Source organism: Rhea americana, unplaced genomic scaffold (genome assembly GCF_003343005.1).
Source record: "Rhea americana isolate MKP2758 unplaced genomic scaffold, rheAme1 scaffold_114, whole genome shotgun sequence".
NCBI lineage: Eukaryota > Metazoa > Chordata > Aves > Rheiformes > Rheidae > Rhea > Rhea americana.
The window spans coordinates 2,133,806-2,150,540 of record NW_028185195.1 but is presented as its reverse complement, the minus strand read 5'-3'; the positions used below and the strand labels follow the sequence as shown (position 1 = coordinate 2,150,540).

General features: G+C 37.3%; 1 protein-coding gene across 1 annotated transcript in view; it reads right to left on the bottom strand.

Moving 5' to 3' along the window:
- The window catches only part of EDIL3 (EGF like and discoidin domains 3), a 229,263-nt gene that overhangs the window by 166,417 nt on the left and 46,111 nt on the right, over positions 1 to 16,735 (bottom strand). The gene's annotated exons all lie outside the window — the stretch shown is intronic.

Here is a 16,735-nt window from a genome sequence, read left to right as displayed (position 1 = left end):
TCTATGCAGCCAGCAGACTTCTCTTGGGTTCCAGGGAGATTGTCCTACCTTCCCTGTCAAGCCAAGGCACTTGAGTACGGAAGTGTAGCTTTCTTCTTGGGTGCGCCAAAGACACTCCCTAACACCACGGGTCTTACAAGGCAAACAGCCCTGTAGAAGTGAGGTTGACAAGCAAATCTGCACAGAAGAAGAAAGGCAAATGGTAGGCAGCAATCAGCTGTGATTTAGGGCTGCCAAGTCCAGAAGAACAGTGGAGCTACTGTGGACCATATTTGAATGAACAGAGCTCACCAGAAACACACATACAATACTGTTTGTTACAGGCAGGATAAGAAATTAAATTCAGTGGCAAATTAAATTATATACAAAAAAGATACCATTTAATTCAAATCTGATTAACCAGATTATTATAGTTTTAATATTAATTTTCAAAAACAGGGGCGTGATGTTTCTTTAGAAGTATTGCTGTCAGTTTGTCCTCAACAAGGCCAGAAGTGGAGCCTATAATTTAATTCTTTCTCTGTTTAACTGGAAGATGTATGAAAGAAATGTTTCACACATCCATCACCATTCCAAACTGTATCAAGATTCACAGCCTGCTATTTTAATATTCTCTTCCCCTATTTTAGGAAACTATTTCCTGGTCTCTGCGTCTTCATATATTCAGGTCTGGTACCGGAAACATAATTAACCCATTTAATTTTGGATTATTATTATTTTTATTTATTTAATTTTTAAGTGCTCAGGTCTTTTCTTCCACCATGAGAGAGTAAACGATGAATGCACCATTATTTTGGAAGAAACTGTAACTTATATTATGACTGATATACTTAATTCCCTTTTTTATGCTGCATTGGACAGGGTGTGATCTATATAACTAAGACCGATCCCAACGACACCAATAGTAAGGACAAAGTTAATCCACTGCTGACTTTTGTTGCTGACTTAAGCTAATGTATTGTTCAGCTATGAGCTAATGACTCCTGCAGATGTTTGTTATTTCATGCCAGCAAAAGTAGAAGCTGAAATTAAATATTTTCTTTTTATAGCCATTATACTTCCCCTTATAAATTACACCCTAGTCAGTCATATTTTTGAGTAAATCAAATGACACTGACAATGCAATTTTCCTATCTCCAAAAATTAATCTTACAGGACCAAATTCTGACCTCATTATATTGTTCATAATGAACAATAAAATTAATAATTTAAAAGTTGACAGGGCTAAGAAAAGGAGGAAAGTAGTAAGAATTTTTAATCAAAATAAATCCTCCCTCCTTTCTCTCTCTCAATAAGAGTACATTTGTATTTAAGGATATTGTTATGCCTCTTTCTTCTCATTATTTCACATCCTTACTGCCCCCACCTTATTTGTGTATACGCATGCAAAAACCCAGGAAGACATCTACCTTTTGTTTAATCCAATCTGTTATACTTCACCTCATTCACAGCTGAGCAGAATATTGTTTATTTCTAGATAATAGTAACCCAGTACACTGAGTTTTGCTGCAATTATTTCTTTTACTTGTTTCTCAGGGCAATGAGGTCTGATCCACAATAACGATCTGATTATAAGCCTTGATATTACTATTGCCTGTTCACATACAGATCTCATGCCAGCACAGGGCTGCAATAACTTTTCAGCAGCTTTGCTCAGGCATATATATATAGCTATGGTCATCACTCTATAAACCAAGAATCCTTACTAATGATAGTCATTCTTTCACCACATCAGGAATGTCATTAGTTCATATCTTTGTAACAGCAGAAAGCAGGTTATTGTAGTGGAAGGACTCACCTACCATGAAAACAGAGAGTTTAGCTAWAGACTGTGAGCTAAAGCTTCAAACAACATATTTTTGCCTGTCTGGGAAATGGGTGTTTTGTTTTTGTTTATGCTTTGACTAATTGGCAAAACAACTTTTTAAACAACATTACTGCTTAGACAAATATAGTTCACTGAGAAGCTCCAAAATACTGATTTCTGTAATCACTGTAGGTTCTCACAAAGGATCTAATTTTCTTCTTTTTTAAATGCAAGTTCTTGGTTTGCGCATAAGCATCTTGGAACTGAGGTTTTAATTTTTTGCTAAATCTCTAACCATCAGAAATGTGGAGTAATCTAAAAAATAAGCATTTTTTTAATGAATGCATATGTTACTGTCACAGCAGAGAACTGGATAGAAAAGACTGCAGTTTTCCCGCATATTTGTAATAACTATCTTTTCTCAGTTATGCCCTTTCTTGGCACTTATCATTGTATTTCATGACACTTTGTATCTAGAATCTCTAAATCTTTACCTTTATACAGTGCATGTACATGACTGTTTACCATACGTTGATGAAAAGCCTTGGAAAAGACATGGAAAAACAGTAAGCAGGAGGCAGCACTTGGGACTTCGCAGACACCTTCTCCGGCCTCTCCAGTGCAACCTCACATGCAGTTTTCCTGTTCTGTCATTTCTTGCAAGTGGGACCCTGTATTAAATGGCCAGAGGCCACAAGACTAGTTCAGTAACTAGCGCTGTCTCTCTAAGGATAATTTGGTTATAATTTTAATCCTTTATGAGTTACAACAAGGAATGGAGATATTTCTGCAGAACTTCTGAAATAGCACAGCTGAACATGTGCACATCCTTTTAGCCTAGTAAACCAGGCACGTTCACAGCTCAGCAAGACTTGCATGACAACGGATTCTTTTAAGCATCCTAACTTCTGAGATTTGGTTGCTTTGGTTAGTCCCAGTCTCCATACCCTCCCTTTCCTAACTGGTGTTCTCTCTGCCTGATCCCCAGAACAGTATCATCTTCGTACAGCTGGATCTAATCTCTCCTACATCCCATCAGCCCAAAGAAAGAAAGGAAGGAGAATATGAGCGTACTTCGTTAATGTTTTCCTGTTGCAAATTTTTATTACAACATATTTAATGACAATTTGGAGGATACTATCATTATTTTCTGCCTTGCTTTGTTTTTTATTTTATAACACACATTAATTGTTGATTCATAGCCAAGTCATTTAACCTTAAATACACATTTGAATCTGTAGCTGCTTTCACAATGCATTTCAAATGAGAGACACCATGAGCAAATATTGGTAAAGGAATATTCTGAACATTATGAACACAGATTTCATGAGGGAAAAAAAAACAAAAAAAGAAAAAGAAAATCCAGATTTCACAATTCCTATGTAGAAATAAGCTACAAACCTTCACATTCTATTCATTTTTACATGCATTTAGTCTTTTTTTTCAGAACAAAACTTTCATACCTATTCCTCTTTTGATAGTCTCCAACAACTCTCTGTCAACCTGCTTCTAAATGTTTGCACTAGGAAAGGCTTAATAAATACATAGCTTTAAAATTAACTTCCCAGAAAAGACTCATACCACATTTCCAAGGAAAGAGAGTGTGGTTTGAGAAAAAGAGAGCAAGTGAGGAAGAAAACAGAAAAAAGAAAAGGAAAAGCAAGGAAAAAGGGGAAAGGGGGAAAAGCTGCATGAACTGGATTCTAACCAAATGCAAACACTTTAGGAGAACTCTAATAGCTAACTGAATACGCGGCCCTACAGCTTATATTAAGGTCTAGGCCTCCTCTGACGCGCAGGGAAAAAAACAGTAAATCTCTAAGACAGTACCTAACTTACTGATTTGTTACAGGTTTTCCTTATTAATCAAAATCAATTCAATTCTGGCTGCTGCTTTGTCTGGCTTCAGCTACCAAGTCTTTGTCTTCTAGATTTAAACAAGAAGTGTGAAACACTTAGCACAACATGTGTTACGCCACTTAAACAGACACCTTCATCTACAAAAGAAATATTTCTTGTATCCCATTTCCATTTATACCATTAAAGAGAGGACATTCCTTGAAAACTGTTAAGTATGACTAGAAGAAAAAAGAACCTTAAGGCAGTTAYCAAAGCAGCAGCTATTCTTTCCTCCCTAGCTTTTTCTACACTTGCAGCTAGAAAGATCAGTTCAGTGACCCTAGCCAACAGAAGCTGTATAGTGTTTGCTGTTAAAAGCTATGAGGAACCACACATTGGYTGAGACTTAGAAAAAGGACTCTGGTATTTAGAGACATCAGGATTTGAAGTCTGAGTATATGCATCCTTTTCCCTATGCAGAAAATGCTAATCTATATAATTTGAATTATTTTATGGTATATCTAAAATAATCCAGTCTATTTTGASCACCCTTATTAGTCTGTGAGGTGTGTGTGTGAGAGGGAGAGAGAAAGTGTAGAATATCACGATATTATGCATATTGACATATATGCAAAATATATGTATGCCTTGTAACCATCCATTTGAAAAACCTTAAACGCTTGCATCCATGGATAGATATTTTTCAGAAGCATAGATCAGAAGTGTGGACCTACACATATCTGCACCAATTATGCATGAAGAGACACATAAGCTGAAGAGCATTACAAATACAAACAAAGCCTAAGCACAGGTTCACCAAATCACCTAGCTTGAACTTTACTACACCCTTTACAGTGTTAGGGGCAAAAATCAAGTACAAGTCAATCCCTCCCGCTAGCTTCCCCATCTTGCAGAATTGGTTGGCTCATATTAGAACCAATCCAGTGTGTGATCCAAGATGGTATGGATGACTGAAGAATGTCTGCCTCAAATTACGTATGTTAACATAGATTAGCATATATATAGATCATAAAATATGCTTATATATACATTAAGATATGCTTATAGATACACCCAAAGAGGTGCAGCTGAAGATATTTATTTTCATCCCACTGATTTTTTTTTTATTTATTTTTTTTAAACATGAGAAATAATATGTTGACTCTCCTAACCTGAGGTGCAATGACAATTCTCAACCAGGTGTTTAGCTCAAGTAATACATTTGAAATATTATACTGCAACCATAATTAAGTGCAGAATCTGGTGCCCTAATCATTTTGATCATTAATATTCTGATGTAAACATGGCTGAATTACTATTAATCATTATTTTATAGCATCACCAAGTCAAGAAAGGCATATATCTGCGATGCAGCATGAAAACCTCCTAGTATCTCTATTTGAAATTATTCAGATACTTCGTACAGTCAAAATTTCACTAAGTCCTCATTATCCACTCTGGAGCTAAACTGTTCCACAAGAAAAAAGACACTTGAATAGTCTCTGCATAAGGTACCTGAAGTCTGAAGCAGCGCTCCAGCCGTGCCGCAGAGGAGCGGCCGTGCCTGCCCCGGAGCAGAGCCGGCTCTGCGCGCGGGACGGAGCGCCGTCCGAGCCGCGACCCAGCGCTCGGGCGCGCGAGCGAAGGCGACCGCTGCGTCCAGAGCTTCGGCCGCGGTGAGCTCCCAGCGCCCAGTCGCTCGCCACCCCCAAGGACAACCCTCCTGGATCATGCAGTAGGTAACCGAGGAAGAGGAGAGGAACCAGCGGGGGCCTCTCGGTCTGTCTGGTTACCAACAGCTGGCGTGATCTGGTACAATAAAATCCAGTACTCCTAAGCAAAGAAAAGTCCAGATGAAAGGCAGACCTTACCTTACATCAGGCAGGGGTGGTCGGACATCCTTCAGTCGGCTCTTTACAAGCCAGCTGGAGCTGGGATATAGTAACACTATTTCAGCTTGCTCATTATCCAGATTATCCCAACATCTCATTTATTTATGTTGAAGGGCTGCCTGTATCAAATAAACTAGAAGCAGTGACCTAAAAGCACTTTTCCCTATCAATCTAGTGATAATTTTTACAGATGTTTTAAAATGAACTTTGGCCTTCAAAGTTCTGATTCCTATCTTATCAGGTTATCTTAAACAATTCTCCTGTTTTGTTTATGTCTAGTAATAAATCCTGTGGTTATTTGGTAGCCTGATAGGAACAACTTTCAACTGTAAATTTATTAGGGAGTTCCTTTCATTACATCTGCATTTTAAAACACGTTAAATGTTTAAGAGCTGAAACATTAGTTATTCTCCTTATATAGGGAATCTATGGGTATTCCTTTGCTGAAAAAGAGCAAGTAATTTCTCATCTATTATATTTCTGCAAAATTCTTTTGGCTTCAGAACTGTGTCCACTACTACCAACAGCTGCAATTTTTAAACACACTTGATCTGTTCAAAACAGCACTAGCTGCATATATTTGAATTTAAGAACTTAGTAGTTTGTTTAATATTCTGGAAAGGCACAGGAGAGGGGGTATAGAAAATGGTATAGAGAGTAGAGCAGATACATAATTCTACATTAGTTTGAACAGTTAAGAGATAATTTTGCATCTGCAATAAAGTGCTGAACAACAAAGATCAGATCTGTGCACTCTTTTGAGCAAAACCTCCACATGCCTTAGCAGAGTTTAAATGAAAAAGGAATGAGCATACAAAAGCATGAGATCACACAGAGTTACATACCGAAAAGAATTTTCTGAGCTATAAATAGCAATTTTTCCCAGTCAAAGATTAAACTTATTCAGAGCAACATTTGGGCACCCTTACTCTTCTGCTTATGAGCTTTATTTCTGGAGACAAAAAGAGTTTTTAAAAATATTATTTTTTTACAGTATGAATATTCCAAAACAGTATTTCCCTATTTCATTATTTTAAATATAATTAAAGATAAACGTTGAGAAAAAGGTAAGCAAGGCTGATTCCAAATCACATTGAATTTGCTCTGCTTAATGAGCTGTTTACATAAGTTTTGCAAAAAAAATCTGGAAAGTAACTCAGAGGAGAAAAGAAAAAAAAACAGCTATGTAATGAAATCTAATTTTCAATATTCTTCTTTTTGTGTCTTTTACTCTGGAACTACACTGCATTTGGAACTTTCATTAACCTGAACACCACTAGGTTTTGCATATGATTGTTTTTGCCTAAGAAGCCTAAAATCTTTTAATCCGAGTCTCCTAGGATGCCAAAATTATCATCTCATTAAAGACTACTTTACCTTTTCATCTAAAGAATCAGCTTCCTTCTGGTATTTTTACTTTAGCAAGTTGTTTCCAAGATGTTGAGTCACATCCCTCTACATAAAGATCCAGGAGCATACTAGATTATATAAAACAGGAACATAAACAGGAACTGTACTTTAATAACATCCATTTCTGAAGTCTGTATTTTACAAGAAATTATGTTGTCTAGGCTCTTCAAAAACATCAAAGATACTTACTTAATGTTAGTCAAGAAACTATAGGAACAAGAAAATTTCTAGACTGCTACCGCCCCATTTCTGGCTAAACAGAAGAGCAATTAATCCCTGATCCTACCTAGTAATTCTTAACGAATGACATATTTTAACAATATTAAATGTTCTGCTACTCTCCATTCTCCTAGAAATCAGACAAAAAACAGATAGAGCTGTGATTTCGCATTTGGCAAAATATGGCATACATACAAAAATGTTCTATCAGAAGGCTCTTTTTTGGGGGCAGATTATAGCTATGACAACCCAGCAAGTTGAAAAATAAAACATAAATGCTGCATATGTTTTTAAACATATAAACAAAAAAAAAGAAGGCAAGATCTAAGTCAAACACTTAGTTCTCCTGGGATTATAAAGCCAAAGAGTCTACAGAAAGGCCAGATCTGTGCTGCAACTGATGAGCATCACTCCAGCTTCCACAGAAACCACAACTTTGGTTAAGCTAGTGCTTGCATTGCCTCTTACCAAGTACAGATCTCCAGATCTTTCCTCATCAGCCAAAAATTAACAATACTGAACAATAARGTCAGCACGATACAAAACTTCACTATGATCAGCCTAGCAGCAATGTCAGCAAGTCTCTCACACACTTGGAACACTTCAGAGGTATTGAAGATGTGAAATGTTAATGCAGTTGCATACGAGAATACTTACTGCATTAGATCTGCCTGTGTCATATACTGGATTCACTTGTTTTAATCTGCTATTTGTTTCCTAACAAGACCTTTTTCCTTCAAATTAGTTATGTGGAGGATTTTCTTTTTCCAGGCAACATAAGAATATCTTTCCAAAGAGCAATTTTCCTTGGCTTTTAACATAAGCTCTTCTCACATTTTTATGTGCTGTCTGGCATATTAGGGCTACGAAGATGATCAGAGGGCTGGAGCACCTGCCCTGTGAGGAACGGCTGCGAGAGCTGGGCCGCTTCAGCCTGGGGAAGAGAAGGCTGAGGGGGGATCTTATCAGTGTGTACAAGTACCTGAAGGGAGGGTGTCAAGGGGACGGGGACAAACTCTTTTCAGTTGCCCCRTGTGACAGGACAAGAGGCAATGGGCAGAAATTGAAGCACAGGAAGTTCTGCCTGAACGTGAGGGGGAATTTCTTCACTGTGAGAGTGACGGAGCACTGGACCAGGTTGCCCAGAGAGGTTGTGGAGTCTCCTCCTCTGGAGATCTTCAAGGCCTGCCTGGATGCAACCCCGTCTAACACACTCTAGGTGACCCTGCTGAGCGGGGAGGTTGGACTAGATGATCTGCAGAGGTCCCTTCCAACCTTACTGATTCTATGATATCTGGCAAAATATAACTAACTTATTGTGCCTACCTGTATGAAGTCAGTTTAAAACATTCAGACATACAATATTAGTAATTGTGTGTTACTGGCTATTCCAACACATCAAAAAGACGCACTGCATTACTAGGGAAACCACTAACTGTTTCTGTTACCTCTTCCATCTCTTCCTCTCTCCTTAAACCAGGGGGGAAGACCTTACTCAGAGTTGCAGACTGGATTGCAGTGGCAATGAACCTGGGTTGCAGGAACCGAGGAGTTTGATGCCTCCCCTCTACTACAGACAGCTGGGGTAGGTCTGTTCTTCAGTTGGAAGCACCAGGCCTTCAGCAGACCAACCTTATTTACTTGAAACTTCAACTGAAAATTTCTTGGCACTTGGATTGGAAGTCCACACCTCCCTAGTTTATGACCGTTCTGCATGGCCTACGTGCATGCTTTTCTGAATGTTTTCCTGAGATGCTAGGCATCAGTTTTGGAGCTTTTACCCAAAACATCTCTGCTACTGAGCAGAGCTTCATCCCTCCAGCTGAAAATAGGGTCGGGTCTAGGAATGTGTTTTACAGGCCACCCTATGCTCACATCCTTATTTATCTTTGCAAGGTTGCATCCTGAGCAGTAGCTCTGGCAACAAGTCTGGATGGTTTTCATTTGTCTTTTTAATTAGACAAACATGCATAAAAATCTTCCTCAGTATGTTCCACTGCTCTTTTGTCAAATGCTCTGAAAAGTATGACTACAACTACTCATTCCTAGCCAGTTTGTATTTGACTTTCAAATTATAAATTCACAAGTAGAAAAAAAGAAGTGTGACAGAATTTTCAGGGTAGCATTTGTTTGGCAGCGTACTTTTGGCAAAAGTGATAAGCCTTCCAATACCTACAGACATTGTGGGTGGTCATCTTCAGAATACTACTACTATGTAGATTTTTAAGATTAGTCATACACTTCAACACTTTGCAGAAATGGGATACATTTCAAAATGCTTCATAGCGGATATACCCCAGAGTATACTAACTGTTTTTTTTTAAATACTATTCCAATGAATTTCAGTTTCAAAACTCAAATACAGAGGTTATTTTAATAAAATATTAGCTCTAGTCTAAATGAACATGATTGCATATCACTTAGGGGAAAATTCCTCAAGTGCAACATAGATTACTTAATTAACTTACTGATGCAATATACCCCATTTTAGCAGTTTTGTTCTTTCTTCAGACCATATTTCCATAACAGTAAGCAACACGAAGAACAATTGTCTCAGCACAGATGTTACAGGGTTATCACAACTTTTTCTGTACTCAATGTCATTTATTAAGGCCTTTTGCTTATATGCATTTAGCCTACTCAATTCAGATGTCTGTATAGTAGTCTAGAGTTCAGGCTCCTCACAAGCTAACAATTAAGTCTTAATTTGTCCTTTTTTATTAATCTATTTATTGCCTTTTAAGTCCAAAAGTATCCTATATCTTTTGAAAACATTTCTTAATGAGCCAAGCACCCTAATATGTGAATGCTCCTGCTTAAAAGCTGCTTTACAGTCATCAATTTCACATTAACCCCTGTAGATTTGAAGCTACCAGTACAGACTACAGAAGAGAACACTGTGAGGAATGTTCTTAACATACTGAATAAACAACAACAGCTATAGCCTTAGCAAGAGGAAATTTAGTAATCCATATTGCACTCATATTGCAAATTCCAATCATAAGGAAAAAAAGACAAGACTTCCCTCTAAACCAATTAGCAATGCCTTAGGGATATATCTCACTAGAAACAAATGAATAAAAAGCAGATTTGCACAGAACTAGCTTCATTTTCATCAGGTGCTGTGCTGACAGGGCTCCATTTGATTGCTTCTTACATTGCTCAGAAATGGAAGCCTGGCCAGTATCAAGAACTCTGTAGCAACAAGCAGTTGCTCAAGGAAACTAGCACTTTACCTCTTGGTCTGTAAAAAGAGAAATCAGCACACCACACAGAGTCTTAAAATGTGCCATAACTGAAGCCCAGGAGGGAAGAATTTGTTTTTTGCCTCCTCTCTTATTCCATCCTGCTCTTTTCCCAAAAGACAGTTGTCTTCTACCATGAAAGCAGATTATTTTTTATACACCTAAATGAACACRGGCCCAGCTCACTATTCTACTATTTCATCTTTATACTAACACAACTATTGAAACAATTTCCCAGAAAAAAATAGACACCCTTTCCTTTGCAACTTTTCCAAAAGTTAATAAATCAATACCGAGATCAAAGCATGATGACACTTAACCAGAGAAGTCACAACCATTTAATAAAATCTTCATGTTAGCAATGAGAAACACTGATGAAGTCACTTCAGTAGACATAGTTATGTTAGAAATAAATATAGTGAATTTGGATGACACTACAAAAATAGCAATGAGAGCAGACACTGAAATCCGGAGCCCATAGTCTAAGTATTTCCTAGTATCCTGGGCAATCGGCACTGAGTACAGTATTGCATTAGGAAGAGTGTCGCCAGCAGGCTGAGAGAGGTGATTATTTCTCTAAGATGATTAACGGATTGGAACATTTGACATATGAGGAGAGCCTAACAGAGCCGGGTTTGTACAGCCTGGAGAACTGAAGGCTCAGGGGATCTTATCTGTGTGTATAAATACCTGATAGGGGTGAGGAAATGAAGACGACAGAGCCAGACTCTTCTCACTTGTGCCTGGTGACAGGATGAGAGACAAAGTGCAGAAGCTGGAATACAGGAAATTCGACTTAAACATGGACAAAGTCTGTTCCTCCTTGAAGTCATATATTCCGGGACTATAAAGGCATCTTTGAAATCATTCGATCACTTCTGCGCCTGGCATTAAAAAGCACCTGTTAACACTGATGGGAAACCAATGGCAACACTTTATCCTTACTAACCTTTGCAACAAGATCTTGCCTTGTTAGTGAAGAAGTCAGTACAACGAATGTAGAGACACAGATCACACAAAGAAGTCCACAAAGACAAGAGATCATAGCAGTTTCACTCTGGATCTTGCGTGCTGAACATTCATTTTAACACCATGAAAAAGTGAAAAATCCCTTCAATTCCTGTCTCCTATGCTCAGTAAACAGAGGTAGCACCTGTCAAAGTTTCCCTTGGAAACTGGGAAGGCTGAACAGATATGGAAAACACTAAGGGAATCCCACATTGACTCCTTTTTATAAATGAAATCACTTGGCAGAAGAAAAACAAAGCAAAGCAAAACARACATCCTTTTTTCCTTTCAACTCCCCTCCCTTCTCTCAGCTATCACTCTGCACTTAGACCCAAGGTGCCTAAGTTATGTGTATCATACCATTAACCTGCTTTTCCAGCCTTTTAAAATGCACACAGATATTTTACCACGTTTTTCAATAATGAGTTCCTCTCAACGACTGCTGAGAGCTGATGCAAAGGTAAAGACACCTTCCAGCAGGGTCCCAACAGTCTAGTAGAAGGCAACTTTGGAGAGTGTTCCCAGGCACACCCTCAACATGCTTGCTGCTCTTCTACCTGTCCTGTCACTGTACATCATTTATTCTCTTACACAGGTTAAACTTGCTCTTCATTTAATCCTCAGAGACAGCTATTGAGTATCAGATTTGAAATATCAAAACTTAAAACTTTAAAGTTGCCAATTTTTTTAAACACGACCAGCATGTTGACTTATGGAATACATTCTGACAGCCTTGTTGCCTACTAAACTTAATTTTGCCCCTTCCTGCAACTTTTACCATCAGTCTTGTATTTCTTTCCCTGTGTTTCCCCTACGTGTACACCAAACAGAACAGTACACAGGCATAATCTCATAATTTTTAATCTTATAATGTATTTTCTCCAATATTATTTCAAAGTATATAGTCACACTGTCATTTCTGCCCTCAAGCAGTGTCCGTGACATCTGCAGTTTTCTTGAACAGTGCCTATGAGTGTTCTATTCACAGTACGTAAAAGCAGCAGTTTATAGTATTTCTGTGATTTATATTGTTTCTGAAAGTTACTTGTGTGATGTAAACTCTGCCAATTCATTGTCTGTAATGCATTTTAATATCGATATTAATTACACGTGAGCCTCTTTCAGCCTAGGCTAAAATTCACATTGCCAATGACATGAGGGTCTGCCATGGAAGTAATTCAGGCCCCGGTGTCCTTATTACCTTTGGAAAACAATCTGCTATTTGTGAAGTTTGACAGAATTACTTTTTACTCTTTTCTGTTTAGCTAAATCTTCTTCTACCTCACTGGCTGCTGTGCTGTACTGAAAAGGATCAGAATGTAATTTTTCCAGCTTCCCTCCATCTTATCCTCCACCAGCTTATCAGATATTTCAAATCAGTTAGGATACACAGATCATTGAAACTACCTGGTTATACAAACAGGGTAATATTATAGATCTATCATTCAATCTGAACTCTTTTAGTAGGTCTATGTGTAGCATTCAGTATAAGGTAATATAAGAAATGAGGCAGGGCTACTGTTAGAGGTAGAGTATGATCAGAATATGATTAGTAACTTGAAATATATTAATTATTATTACAAACCACTTATATTTTTGATTGTTTGGTTGTTGGTTTTTGTTAGGTAGTTGAAATTGCAGGATCAGAAAATAGTAGAGCTGTATGACAGGGGAGTTAGGACTTTCCATGGGTAACATTTAGGAAAAAGTACCAACAACAATTAGGCTGAAATAAAGTGCTATGATCATGTCAGATTACTTTATATATAATCTTTATTAAGTTAATAAAAATATAATTCCCTTTATATACTTATGCTCTTGAACATACATATAGCATCCAAACTGTCTTGACACTTGATTGCTGAACTTAGGTAAGAATTCCCTAACTTTATGCATTTTTATACATCTACCTTTCTTCTTTTACACAAATTTACAACATCTACATGTAATTTCTTTTTCTAATTTACTCATTTGAATGCATGATTCAGTTGTTAAGTAAAATCTCTGTTATCTGTTACAGCGAAATCCTCCCGTACGTTTCTTGTAAAATTGCGACTTTCCAGCTGAGGTCGAGAGATCAATAGTATCCTATCGCTGCCAATAWATAACGTCTGATGTCGGTGCGCCTATTGAGAGGGCTGTGCACAACACCCACCTGCTTTTCACGTGTGCTGCACAGCACTTCAGCAGGAAGAAGGAGCGAATGACAGATTTCTCTCTCTTTTTTTTTCCCTGCAACATCCTCTTTTCTTTTTCACTCTGTGGCTCCCGACTTCCTAAACGCCCAATTTTCAACTAGGTTAGTATTTTCAGCTACACTTTTTGAATTTCTAAGGGGTAAGGGAAATAACTTTGGGGCAATAACTCACTAAAAAGCCAAAAGGAAGTAATGTTTGTTAGTATTGCTTCTCCAAGCTTCTATCGTTTTATAAAGGGTCTCAATAAAAGCGATCACATAGACTTCTGCAGTATTTTGCTTGGCTCCTAACAGACCCACCTTTCACCAATTATTCTAATCGAAACAGTCCAGAGTATAAATTAGTCAAGTTTAACTGGCCTTAATTACTTTGCTTATGCTATTTGTTAACATTTTCATAGGAGAAATCAGAATATTACCTTGAAATATCAGTTTTGTATTGGTTTTATGACTCTATGTAGGGGAGGTTAAGGCTGCATCAGCCCCAGAAAACCTTTACTAAAAAACAGATATTTTTTCCCCCCACAAACTACTTCTAAAGTTTTCAGAAAGTTACAATTAGTCTTGCATACATGTAGCATAATCATACAAGACAAACACAAACTGAATTAATACTCTATATTTTAGATAAGAATATTAATAAGTACTTCACTTAACAATTGTTGTCCACTCACTACGCTTTGTATTGCAAACTAAAAATGTAATATCCTGTCTGTATACTTACCGTGATTATCCTATACTCCCAAATTTTTCATTTGCTTATGCTTTATTCTGCTCATCAGATTGAGATTTTGTAGAAATGTTTGAAGAATTTAGTTAAGAATATATACATATTTTAAACCTTTTTTAATATTCAGTTGTAAATTGCAAGGAAGATATTACAAGATATTACAATATGCTTTTTTCAGATTTACTCATGATTGGCTTCCTCCCAGCTATGTGCAATGCAATTTCCTGCTAACCAAGTACCTGATAAATCCAAATGTTTCCTGCAATAAACTCATGTCAAGGCCATTTTAGGGTAGCAAGAGATATAGCTGTAGGCTAAATTCAGACCCTTCAAGCATGCACAAAACTAGTAAGGAAATGGATGGAAGGGGGGATTCGAAGGTAGCTCCTTCTTGCTTGTTGGGTGGCTTTTTTCGAGGAAAAAAATGTTTTGTGCAACTGAAACTTAGGTAATAATCAGTTACTATGGCTGCCGACATTTTATAATCAGAAAGAAGTGCACCAAGTATCTGACCAAAGTTGTTGATTTTCCCAATTGGGTCAAAGGACCCAAATTCAATCAAAATTCTAGTATAATTAAAATTGTACTGTGGAAACGTAGAATCCATTCTCAAAACAATAGTGGAATTAAAGCTTACTCCTCCTTTTTTCTTTTTGTCCCCTTCTCCCCAACTTTATAGCATCTCACTGAAGGTGGAAAATCCTTTTTCAAATTTCTGCTCCAATTCAGACATATGTTTGAGTGTTTCAATCAACAGACTCTATAGTAGGGGGAGTCATCAGTACTTTCTGCTTACCAGTAATTCTAGCCCTTTTAAAATAAAGTGTTCCAAGGCTACTTTTCTATTCATTGCAGTACAAGACTACTTGTCCTCAAAAGCAGAAATTGATTAGTTTTGATTAAATGAATATTCTAAAACTATTTGAATTGAAACAATTCCTCCCATTCCCACTTCAGCTACAGACTGACAATATCATCTACTCCTTCAGAGCAATACATTCACCAGGCTATGCAAAATGTGAAAAACATGGTTATTTATCTGTAAGTCCAAAGACCAAAAATGCTGCTGCACCGATCGCAGATGAAACAGAAAACACATTTATAACTGAGTTTACAAGGCTTTTTTTACTAGCATAAAATTCTGTAATTTCAGATTCTAGTTGAACAATCAAAAAGTGAGTATTAGTGTATTAAAAATCACCCACTGACTAATTACTTTTTCATAAGTGCTTTAATGTGGCAAAGGACATTTTAAGAGTTGTTAACAAATTGCATTCAGAGAATAATAACTAACAATTAAGCTAATCTGATTTTACCTATAATGTAATGTGTCTAATGTGTGTAGACCATCCAAGCTCACACTAGAGAATAAATTTTCTTTGAACTTCCTGGAAAAAGTATAATTTTCAGAAAAAAAACAACCAAAAAGAAAGAAAGAAAGAAAAAAACTCCACTAGTTCCTGGACCAAGTTCTGCCAGCCTTATCTCAAGTTCGAGACAGCCATATGTAATCTTAGATACTGCATTCACGTTGCATCTGTGGCCTTTATTTATTTATAAAAAAGCTAAAGAAAAAAATCCTTTAGAATCATTAGTGTTAGAAAGGTTCTGAGACTAGATCTGATGCTCACAATGAGATGCTTGTAAAAGCTAACACCCTCAGCTGTTGGTTTTGCCCTTCTGCCTTGGCAGAAACGAATGTGTGAACACTGCTCAGCTGGCACACACTGAGTCACATTACTGTAACCCAGACAGACAAATTACAAACATGGACATAAGATATGAAATACCTGAAAGGCAATACAACTTTCATATACTTTGGCTATTAGCAAAAAAAAAAAAGGCACATAGGGAAGCAAGGCTTTCAGATAACAGAGACTGCCCRGAGCCACATTAGCTGCTGCTTATTTTCCTAATATAAACAAGAAAGAGGTATTGCCTTCTCTTGAATAAGCCACTGCTTTCTGTTCCTGAAATGTTTTATCTTCCAATTGTAACAGTTATGAGTACCAGAAGGAGATATACAGGAGTTATACCTAATTAAATAGTAGCATCTATTTATTATTATTTGGCTCTCTCATATATACTTCTATGCCTACTTCAGAGTAATTTAAAAGCTTGATCAGCTCGCAGCTCTTCTGCTTCACTGAAACTAGTGGGATGGCCCATGACATAATGAGCTGTCTACCATCCTTTCCTCTGCACGTTGTTTTTCCTCCTAAGCTTTCTTAAGACAGAATTCTGAATTGCTGCATGTTTTGCAGCTACCATTCATATTTACAGTGACTCTGAGGCATATACACATCATAAAATTTCAACACATTCAACTTGCATTCTATGTTCCCATTTAAGGATTAATTGCAGCCTCCAGCTGGGTAATTATTCTGA